Here is a 12,873-nt window from a genome sequence, read left to right on the forward strand (position 1 = left end):
AATATAATTTTGAAAATATGCTTTGTATGGTTTTATTTTAAAATAAATATTATACGTAATGTTTTACTCTAGTATAGTAAAAGCCTTATATATTAAATAGCAACTATTACTCGTAATACGTATTTATAAGCGGAGACGAAGTTCCACAGAATCTAAACAAAAGACAATTTGATATAGGTTTTAGGTTTAAAGAATTTATTCTCAAAAAGACAAACAAAAGTCACTTACATGAGAACAATATCGTACACTATACATAATTACAATATGGTCGCCGTTTTAGTTATCAATTTACCTTTTTACAACAATCCAAAATGTATTGAGTTAGCTTTGATTTAAATTGATTACATGAACTTAAATTTTTAATTGATGAAGGTAACGAGTTATAAAGTTGTACTCCTTCGTATGTTATATTTTTTACACCGTAGTTAGTTCGCACTTTCGGCAGAACAAGTAGACTTGCTCGTCGAGTGTTACGCTTATTAATCTGTGATAACTTTAGAAACGATATGTTAGTGTTGATTTGTTTGTTGATGATTTTTCTAATTATAATGCATGTACTGTAGGTATATAGTTGATTAATAGTCATTATTTTAGTTTCATTGTAGATCTTGTCAGTACTCGTTAAATATGGATAATTGAATAAAGCTTTTACTACTTTATTTTGCTTGATCTGTAGCTCATTAAGTTTAGTTTTCGAAGCACTGCCCCAGACCTCAATCAGATATAGTAGATGTGATTTGATTAAAGAATTATAAATCGTATACCGTATTTGTTGAGGTAAACATCTGTTTATGTTGTGCAGTGAACCAATTAGTGAAGTAAGCTTATTTTTTAAATAGTCTATTTGTTCACTCCACGTCAAATAATTGTTCATTCTCAGTCCAAGGTACTTTTCGTTGGTCTTGTGTTCTAAAGGTATGTTATTGATTGTTAGTAAATTGTGTATTGGTATAGCTTTATTTTTAGGTTTAAATATTATATAACATGTTTTAGTTGTATTTATTGTAAGTAAATTGTATTGGAACCATTCAAATAATTTATCTAGATCTTCCTGTGCCTGTATGATAATATCATGTATATTGGACCCAAAGTAGAATAAACATGTATCGTCTGCATATAATGTTAAATGACCATGCAGGCCTATCTCTGTAATGTTGTTAATATAAATAAGAAATAGTAGCGGACCCAACACAGACCCTTGTGGTACGCCGAAAGAGACTGATGCTGCCTTGCTTTCATAATTTTCTATTTTGACTACTTGTGATCTGTTATTTAGATATGATTTAAGTAAATTAAGTACGTTGCCTTTAATACCGATATTTTCTAGCTTGTGCAATAATATCTTATGACTTACTGTGTCGAATGCTTTTTTAAGGTCGATAAAAACCCCTAGAGCAATTTGCTTTTTATCAATGTTGATTTTTATTTTTGATGTAAGATCAATTACAGCAGCAGTTGTATTGCTCTTACTTCTAAAGCCATATTGCTTATCTGATATAAAGTTAAAAGAATTTAAATATTTAACCAATCGAGTGTAGATAATTTTTTCAAAAATTTTAGAGAGTACTGGCAGCACTGATACTGGGCGATAGTTACCGGGGTCTGTTTTGGATCCAGATTTATAAATTGGTGTCACCTTAGCAACTTTCAACGAGTCTGGGAATTCACCGTTAAGCATCAATATATTGAAACATTTAGCCAAAGGGTCACTTATAATGTGTTTTAAACATTTGATAGCTTTGGTGTTAATTTTATCTAAGCCAGTGCTTGAGTTTATGTCTAAATCTTCAATGATTTTACTTACCTCGTGTGAGTTGCATGGTTCTAGTTTTGATAGTTCAGGAATAAGTTTGTCTGTTTTAGTTATGAGATGTGTTGATATGTTATGGTAATGATCCGGTATTTGTTGTGCTAGTTTTGAGCCTATTGTAGAAAAGTATTGGTTAAAGATCTCACAGATTTCATTTGTATTGGTAATTAATTCAGAACCAAGAAGAAGTTTTGAAGGAGCACAACTTTGTTTAATTTTATTATTAGTTATATTATTTATAAGGGTCCACATTTTCTTTGGCTTCTTTAAGCAATTTTTGAAAAGGTTTAGATAGTAAGAATTTTTCGTATCTCTAATTTCTTTTGATAAAGTATATTTTTTCAGTTTGTACTTTTCTTCTAGAGATTTATTGTTAGGGTCTTTCTTATGCATTATCCATAAATTGTTCCTTTCTTTAATTCCATCCAAAATGTTTTTATTTATCCAATCTTTCTGGGGTGGATTAAGTACCTTAGTTTTAGTTTCTTTGTTATCCTTAATATATTGCTTTATTTTTTCTTCTAAAATGGTGTAATTATTAGTAGCATCTATGCATCTATCCGATTTTACCGATTCATATAATTTATCGTAGTTGATTACTTCGTAGCTTGTGCGTACTTTTCTGGGTGGTTTAAATTTATTTACTTGAAAGTATATTTGTTTATGATCAGACATTGGAGAATTAACAATAGCGAGATTAAAGTTGTTGCTATTGAGGTTGGTGGTGACGTGATCTAAGATTGATCTTTTTGTGGTCGAGTCTCTTGTACAGTATGTTCTGTTAATTTTGTTAAGTAATCTGTAACCGTTTTCTTGAATACTTTTTTTATACATTTTATGTTTTTTGTCCTTTGTTAATAAGTCAATATTGAAATCACCAAAAATTAACGCTCTCTTTCTCTGTTGTAATTGGGTTTCATATGTCTCTAAAAAGTCCTTGAAATTTGTATCGCCTGGATGGTACACTACACCTATGTCGAGCGCATATCTTTGTATTTGTATCCATAGAAAATTATTTCCATCTTTGTAGGTTGATTCAATTAAGTCGTGTTTTAAGTTATTGTGTACATATGCAGATACTCCTCCACCTCTAATATCCGATCTATAATTGTAATAATGAGTGTAGGATGGGATCTGTAATTCAAGAGCTTGATTTTCTGTTGCTATCCACGTTTCTGTTAATAAGATGATATGGACAGTTGTAGGAATTGATTGAATGATGCATTTTAATTCGTCGAATTTACCTTTCTTTCGGATACTTCTTGCATTTAAATAGAGAAAAGTTAGCCACGATTTTTCTGTTTGTAAGTCTTGGTGATCATTTACTATTTGATAAGTTATTGTGTCGTCTATAATTTTATTTACTATTGATTGTTGGAGTTTTTTGAAGAAGTTTTGACTATATTTGGTATTCCATTAATGTATTTTATGGTTATATCTTTTTCTCCGCTACTTATACGATGGTTTAATTCAGTTTTTGTTTTTTGAAAGTAATCTCGTTGCGCTGGTGTTTGGTCGGAGAATATTTTTATGCTTGTAGATATTTTATTTTTGCTGCGTAGCACTTGCAAGGCTTCCTCAGGTTTATCAAAACAGACTTTAAGACCTCTCATTTTGCCCGGGACAAACTTGCCAATCCGAAAAATCTTGGTGGGCTTCGAAATGTTTTTATTTATTTGAGATAGAATATTGAACACTTCGGACTCATCTTTGAGGGCTTTCTGTTCAGCACTTGAGGATGTTTGTTCTGGTACACCTGCAATAATGATGTTGTTTTCTCTTTTCTTCCTTTCTTGGATCTCATGTATTATCTGTTCATTAAGAGACAGTTGTTTGTTTTGAGATGACTGTGGCATTAATTTGAGTTCTTTAAAGTCTGACTCGAGTGTCATTATCTTATTCTCACCATGAGTTATTTTTGTTTCTAGTTGTGACAGTTTATTCTGCATTTGACTCTGTTCTGATGCTATTTTAGAAGTAGATAATTTAATCTCTTGGATACACGAAGTCATTTCCATTATATTAGTATTGATTAAATTTCTGGTTTGTTCATGGGCAGTTTTTAATTCACTTATTTCACCTTTGAATTCCACAATACTGTTTTTCATTTGATTCATTATTTGTGTGTTTGTCTCGACGTAGCTTTCTAGTAAGGAAGAAATACGTGTTAGTTCATTCCGAATTAAGTTAATATCACTTGAGCATTGACAGTCGCTGCGATCTGGGTGTTTTCGCTTGCGAAAAGTAATTTGCGAGTCAATCACCTCTCCAGATATTTTTGAAAGATCAGGCTGAGATTTACTACCGCTGTCAGTAGCAGTTTTTTGCGGTGACCGCATAATATTCATAGTTAGTCTTTATAATATTCGTATAGTGAGCACAGTAATAAATGGCACAGCAACAAAGGCCCACAATAGTGCAACAAGCGTCGATAAACTGCGATCGTTGAGAATAACGTCGTAAGCGCCGTGCAGATGGCGGCGCTTACGCGTTACGAACTAAGCTACTTTCAATATTGAAGATGTCGGTACTTAATAGTTGCAACATTTATTTACGCAATATATTTGGTCACAATTTACGTATTATTAGTAATTAGCAGTTAATTTATCGCTCATAGCTTGACACAGTCTTAACACTTTCACTATATACACATTTAAGTTCACAAAACGCACTTTAGATTGGGTTATTGAGTATTTTTTGCGGAGCGGTTACAATACGCGTGTTATTAACGGCGACCACGGCGGTATATTCAATATACAATTTGATATGCTAATTACAAAATCTCAAAGTAATTAAAAACAAATTTTGCGTCGCATCTTAAAGCCTTTAAACTCCCCTTTCGTAATTAATTGGTAATCAAGAGGCAATTAATAAGTATAAAGCGATCACAGCGCCCCCGCGGCGAGAGCGGGACGGAGCGAGCGCGCCGGACATCTGCCGCGTTAACACAAATTTAACCAAATCGGTTAACCCGTAACCAAACAATAACAGCTTTTCCGACTGACCGCCTCTACTATTCCTTTGACACCACATCACACGGTCAACACTCTAAATTCAACCTTATTCCATTCAAATTCGATTCAAATTATAACGGACATCGAAAAGAACATGTTACATTTTGCGATTATAATAGTGATCGTCAATATTAGTGTCGTCCTCTTTACACTTTTACAAATCTCACGCGGTCTCATCTCAGGTGCGCGGCAGCGGGGCGTGGCGCCGGTGACGTCACCGCCACGGACCAATGAGGGCGTCGCTTGGGGTCTTTTTATTGTTAAGAGGTCCTCTGTGGCCACTTCTTTTGTGCAGACCCGCGAGCGACGCGGCCGGCGGAGACAAACGCACGCCGCTGTATGACACTTCTCCAACTATTGTTTCCAATGTTTATTGATACAATTGCAACTCGTCAATTTATATTGGAACCATTTAAATTGTTTTTTTATTTTATTTATTTAATTACTGAGAGAGACTTACTGGCCAGTTGCAGTAAAGTCGTTAATAAAAAAACTTATTCTTGTACTTTAAAAGAAGTTTTCCTATTGAATATCTTGTTGCTTTTAAATAATAACATTATACATGCCTACATCATTTCGACGGTTCCTCCGTAAACTTAGGTAACTAAAAAGTCAAATTTTAAAGCAGAGCACTTCTAATGTTTATGTAATCTAACACAGATTTTATTAGTTAATTCTTTTACTGTACTATAATCAATTAAAATACAATATTAAAAAATCCATTAGAGTTTTCTATTTTAACAGATCCGCACACATTATGTTGTAATATAAAACTCGATCAGATAATTCACCCCTTTACTAAATTGCCACAAAAAATACCAAATCACTTAATGCAGTTTATTGAAAATAAACCCTTTAAATAATAAACGGCAAAGTGAATTGATTGGTTTAAATAATGTAAGCTTGATTGAAATCTGTTCACGATCGCGTGACGACAGTCTGACGGATACGACACGACACGAGTACTGTACGTTAAATATTCATATATGCATTAACTTGATGAAAAGTGCAATTTTCTGCATCATTTCTGAATACGTAATAAATATTCTTCGAATTGTGAAAAATCAATTAACTGATATTTTGTTACATTTCGCTATATCTAGAAAGAAAGAAAAACTAGATTTGATTAACACATAGCAGGTTAATAAATTTTCTAGAAAATAATCAATGTTAAAGAAAAAAAATTCAAACTAGTAGTAAGAAGCATTAAATAAATCTAAGTTCCAGTATGAAAAAATATTATTTAATATATTAGGTTGCCAAGAAAAAACATAAGTTTTAAGGAACATCTGTAACCGAACTATCAAGCTCTGTCTATGAACAGCCTTTTATTATGTCTTAGTTTATTTAAAGTCTTAAAGCCAGTTAATTCAAGTTAAAATTTAAAGTCAATAAACTGTCTTCTACGAGAATTAATCTTGTAACCAAATGACAATCTCACAAGGCTTATTATCACCAATAAATTTAGCGGTAAATAACCCCCGTGCCCTAAATACCCAATCAATAACAACTGGCAGCAAACAATAGCAGTGGAGTTGAGAGCAAACATCACACAGCGACCGACAACGACTGCTTAATTGTGAATTCAACGTTAAATTAAACGAATTTGCGTTGGAGATTGATTTGGACACGTGATGGCGAGCGCGGAGGCTGCGCAGGGCGGGGGCGGGGGCGGGGGCAAGCCGCTAATACACGCAGACCATACAACAATTTGTGGGCAATGATGTACTTAATGTCGATATGTTTGACCAATAAAAGAAAATTTTAAGTAACAAACAAAATACTTTCTCCACAACTACAATATTATTATGTGAACTATTTAAAATTACATGGAATTTAATTTATGTGTGCGTTGTGTCGTACTTACTTTACTACAACTACTAGTTTTAGACCGACTTTTTTCTTAAATTATTCAAAAGAGCAGTGAATATTCTAACTGTAGACAATATTAACAAGAGAAGACATTTTTTACCAAAAAAAATGAAGTTGAAATTTACTTTATTAAATTAACCTTTCTTATTTTTTCTCAGTAAGCTTATTGTATCGACAAATATTACATTACGTAATGTCACATCACTACTCACCTGTCAACTGACAGCGACCTCTGTAATTGTTGAATGAGGCAGCATTAAAGCGCCAATTAACTAACATTGATTGGTTCTGAGCGGACCCCCTGCGCCCCTCTCTCGTCGCCCGCACCCCCGCGCCCCCGCTGCGGTTCGCTCTCATCCGGTGCACAGGACCAGTTATGTGAGGTTTTAATTTCAGAAGTTACGTGGTAATTTGTGCTATTGATTCGTATTAGAGTTTATCGAGTATGAATTTTTGTTACTAGTATCTTATTCAATCTGAATAAATAAAGAAGAAATCTAAACCAAATATCGTTTTGTTCAACAATTAGCTACATCAAAGATATTACGTTAGTAATTACAAATTATTCGTATATATTTATTTTAAAAACATAAAAAAAATGTTGAAAAAAATATTACGATTACGGTATTTCATGTTATTCCGCGGGGGCGCTACATTGTCACAGTCCGCCTCTGTGTGGTGGTGACGTTGCCGGTGCGGTGGCGCGGCGGTCTGTGGAGGCTTTATAAAGACAAACCCTTCAGTTAATTAATAACAGGCCGGGAGCTATTAATGTTGGACGCAGCAGGAGGTGTATTAACTCCACATGCGACGGAAAATTTACAGGATTTTCTATTCACATTAAATCGTTATTATCTTAGAAAAAGAATAGACTAACTATTCGTGAGATTCATTTGCTGTTACATTAGTAGAACAAAGATTAGTCTTCCTTCACACTCTCCTTAAACATTCTGAAGTAGCAAAATGATTTTGTACAATTTGCTACAACGAAGAAATGTGTTACCAAGAGTGTTTTGTACGCCCAACTATTTAAGTACCATACCAGACGAATGCCTAAAGATTTGGTGCATAATGAATCTTTAAACTGTTTTAATTTTATTACTATTCTGACTTACCTACCTGAGGAGAAGGAATATAATTATTGTCTCGTAGCATGTTATATCGTGGTCACCCTACCTCACCTGTCAATGTCAGTGTTTGATGTTCCACAATTACCGTGTCTCTGTCCGCTGTGAGGTTGTAACCACTCGATTTACAATGTGGCTCGCTATTTGTATCCCAATAATACTGCTCCCAATGTAACCCAACGTGGTATCAATAAATCGATGGCTCCTACGAATAAGGGCCAATGTGCAAATTGACAACTTTTTAGAAGCTCTCAAAGTTTCAACCGTATAGGAAAACAGGCCGCATAGGCCCTTTTACTTCAAAAAAAAAAATAACGTTTCACTTCTAAATGTGTAATTTTGTTTAGTGCATGCTGTTGCCAGACTCAGTTCTCTAAAAGTTTTTTTTTAATCCGTCTAAGAATCAGAATAAAAAAAAAATTACGAATGACTGACAAATTAAATGTTTACAATATAATTATTCAGTTGTTGAGAGCGAGAGTATGGTGCGGCCTATCTCGCTGTCCCGCGCACAAAGCCCAGCCCCGTCTCATTACGCGGCCACAATTAACGTCAACACAAAGACCCGAGTCGCTTCTTTTGATGACTTAACCTCTTTGTTTTAAGATTCATCATTTTCTTATTTCCTCTTTGTAAACTTCTGATACAATTTATTTAATATCAAACACGGTAATTATGGTTTGGTTTTAGAATCATTAAACTTATGAAATTTTTGGTGCGGTTAGAAACAAATCCTTTAGATTTTCAGATCCTCTTCCTTTATTTTCAGATATTACCCAATCTCTTATCTTTAATTTTTTTTTTCAATACACCACTAGTGAATACAGCCTTTAATATCCTTATGTAGACGAGGGTCATTTGGCGAGTTAGAGTAAGTAAACAGTAAGACAATGGCGGCGTGGGGTGCATTGGGAGGGGGCGGCGGCGGGCGGTCATCTCGCGGCAATCGAGTTAGCGCACACTTGGCCCGCGCTGCACCAGCGCCCACCTGCACAGTACTACTTCAAACAACACAGTAATCATTGAATTGAAAAAAACAACTTGATTATTTATCAACATATAGATGGCAACATCTTTAAACAATGAGGATTAGAAGGAATTTGTAATTAGGTATCATTCTCAAACCATACTCTTTTTTCTATTAAAGGGATGTTTTTAGAATGCCAACTTTTACTAGTATATAGTAAATAATGTAAATTATTAACTGCTATTCAGGGTATAATGAAAAATTGTAACAATTATAAAGTAAATGTGTACGATGTGGAAGTTTTTCCAATACTGCGTGTTGTAGTGGAAAGCGGAAAGCAATCAGGAGGTGGGAGCGCGCTGAAGTCGCGCGGGCAGCACGTCGCCTCCGCGTGGCTCCCGCGTGGCCGCTGCGCCTCGTTACTGCAGTGTTAGATAACTAGGTTTACGAGGACATCACACCTGCCCTGCCCTTCGTACATAACTTTACGGCCCGTATACATCGCACAAGTACCTTTCACATTAACAGTTCTCAAGAGATATTCCGAGATTGAAACTAGATAGAAATTTTTTTGCAAGAACAAAAAAACGTAGGTCGAATAAAACTATCCGCAATCCGCAATTGCAGGTGCGTTGCCTACCTCTAATACACGGAGGAAGGGCCACACAATAAGAGAATATTTCACCTTAGGTATGTGTCCTCTTACAAATCCCCATCCTATTCTCATCCTCTCCTTTGTAAGAAAAGGAAGGGAAGAATATGAAGGACTAAAATTAGGCCTTCGACACCACACTCATTAGACGAAACGCGGAATTGCTTCCACTTGACACCTGTCATCTGTGTAGTCGTGGTATTGCACGGGGCGAGCCTATTCGTGCAACAGACTTTATTGTTGCTGTTATTACTTACGTCAAATTTCGAAAATATGTTTTCGTTAAAAATCTACGTTTTAGAATAAGTATTAAAATACTATATTCACGCCGTGTGTACGGCAGCCTAACGCATATTTGTAGCGGTACGCGGCTTGAAGTTCATATTGTAAGTATATGAACTCAATCGGAGTCTTTTGTTAAGCAAATTGATGATAAAGTTATAACTTTGGGAAAGCTTTGCCCAGCGTGTACCAACCATGATTGTACATAGTATTGATACACCTTATCATAATGCCATTTAAAATGCAATCTTAATACTAATAGACACAAATCTGTTGCTATTTGTTACCTTTGTTACCCTTTGTTACCTGTTGCCTTTATTTAGGTGTTCAGCAGTAGATTGTAGCTTAACTACTGTTAATTAACTACTATTTAATATTATTTAGTAGATAGTTATATCTAAAATCTTGCCTACTAAATGGCTATCAAACAAGGAACAAAGATTTTAACTAAGTCAGACCACAACTTGGCACTTCCTCTGCACTTAGATCGAAGTTTGCACAGTGATTAGAACTGTGACTGAACATCGATTACTTCACAAAACTGTTAATGTTATAGAGATAGTAATCATACGGGGTCTTAGCTAAGGACACAAGTTTTTTTTAGTCATTTTTCTTATAGTCAGGTCGATATATCTTGGGTCTTATCAGACACCCCCTTCATGATAATATCTCTTTTCATATAATCTGTCTATCTCTGCCTATGCCTTTTTTAAAATCATGTACCATTTTATTATAGCAACACTGACTTTTACAGTTTTTTTTTTGTGAAAATGTTTTAAATTCTGGTAATTTACATCTAAAATTTGATCCACTAAAAAAAGTACTAAAAAAGGGCCAAAACAAATATTTGCCGAGTCATTCAATCCATCACTGGATCATAATAACACCTTCTCAAATTAATACCTGCCCAATGTCGAGTGGATTTGAAAGATGGCTTACCAAAATAACTTGATCTGTACTCGGTTACCAATATTTTAAAGTATAATAGAAAATGAAAGCGAATGTGAGGTCAATGATAATTGGTTCACAATAATACTGGCTTATTAGTGATGCTAATTTGTAGATTGTTTCGAGTGGAAAAAAAATTGAAATGGCATTTTGAGTGCTTTTAGTTCGCTACCGATATATTTATATGTAAACTGCTCACTTCAGACTTATTTTTCCTACTGGTTTTTTGTCGAATTTTTTTTTTCTTGTTTCTATTATGTTAAGAGCTTTCGACTTAACTTGATCATTATAGTTTTGACAATTTGATGATTGTAATGAGCATTATGGATATGTTTATAAAAATTCAACGTCTTAAATTTTTACAGCAAATACTGTTTAAAAAAGCGTTTGTTGAACTTTAAGCCTTGTGCCAAATCTTATTTATATCATAAATGAAAGAGTTTAGATGTTTGTGTGAACACATAGGTTACTAATAAAATTTTATTTTATATTCAGCAAGGACGGAGCCGCGGGAAAAAGCTTAAGAAACGGTAAACTAGTATTTCAAGCCCACAGTCACGTACGTTAAATTCAAATAAGATAAATATAACTACGTCATTTTCTACAAAAAACAAATAATAATAATGATATTTGTGGATAACATAACCAATTCTTACTCAAAGTTCTCAAAGCACAATCCTTTTCATACTACAATCTATTGAAGTAGGTACTACATCACACTTGAATAGAAATCGCGTGATGTTGGTAGCCTGTATTCAAATACATTTGTAAGATTTGTGCCAACATTGGATACAATGTTTGACAAATAAACTTTCATTATGTTACAGCAGTTTTGTGAACAGGATTATGGTATTTGTATTGGCCATTTTAATTCATATTAAATCCTTATTTATAAAGTAACTATTGACAAAAACTACAAAACGAATACTTTTTGTCCTGTTAGTAATCAAACTTTCTTTTAACATAAACTTAACCATTAATTCTTTAAAACTCTTAATAAATACTTGATTACTATATAGTCGTTTCTAAACTGAAATATGTATATTTTTTCACGTATACGGATAATAACTATAAATAAGATATGAATGTTGAATGTATTACATAACACTGTGTTTACAAGTTAAAGCTGTTTTTACACTAAATGGAAAACTGGCTGCAGTTTACGCAATCCAAAAATAATAACAACAGCGTGTCAGCTAGCAAAGAGCTGAGATCAGAGAATAGGGTTGCCATCTCTTCTGTTTTACACTGTACATGTTCGAGCGTTAGGATATTGATATCGTCGGGTTAGAATGGGTGAAAGAAATAATTATATCTTGTTTAACTTGACAGACAAAAGAGTTATGTTTAGGTATATATGTGGGTTCGTATGTATGATATGTTCCATTGTACCCACCTGCAGCCTAAACAACTGAAACGATTCTGACAAATGAAGTGTTAAACGATTTCAGTTTTTATCCGGATTTCGTTAGGTTTTTTTTATAAATTTAAAAACGTGATTTTTTCTTTTATCTTTATTGTCTGCTGAGAAATCAAATATTGACAAATCACTGGTATCTTCGCTGCTAGTGCGTCTGTTAATTGTAAGTCGGTAGCCCTAGGCGTTGTCCGGCAGACAACACGATTACGCGGCACCTTAGCAGTTTGTCGTTGAGGAATCGCTTCGTTTTAAACTCATTTGCTCTCAGCTAGCTGCCAACAATGACTATATAATTCAATTTCATTTTAATTTATCTCATACAAATAAAAAGCTAAAAAACAAAACAACAAAACAAATGAGCGCCGTTCTCCGTTTGATTAGATTTTTCTGTTCAATTATTTATATCTCAGAACAGAGATCATAATTTTACATACTATTGTATGTAAAGTTATGATATTTTTTTTTATTAACTGAGGTATGAAGAATTTTTTTCTTTTTTTTTAAAAGGATGTTTTTCTTTGATTACTTTAATTTTACAGTTTATGAATTCTTAAACTTATAACAATAAAATTCATATGTTTACTTCAAAGATAAATTTGATTTTTGTCTTCGTTTTCATAAAACGAGCTTACCTTGCCAATCTACCTATAACAAAAAATTTGATTTCGTTACAAAAATTGACAATTTCTTTATATTTGTTCAAATTACTTAGATACAAAATAACTCTCAAATTACATCAGCGGATAACTCAAAAAAATTCCCAGTTAAAACAACAAAACAT

This window comes from Papilio machaon, chromosome 25 (genome assembly GCF_912999745.1).
Source record: "Papilio machaon chromosome 25, ilPapMach1.1, whole genome shotgun sequence".
NCBI classification, from domain to species: Eukaryota; Metazoa; Arthropoda; class Insecta; order Lepidoptera; family Papilionidae; genus Papilio; species Papilio machaon.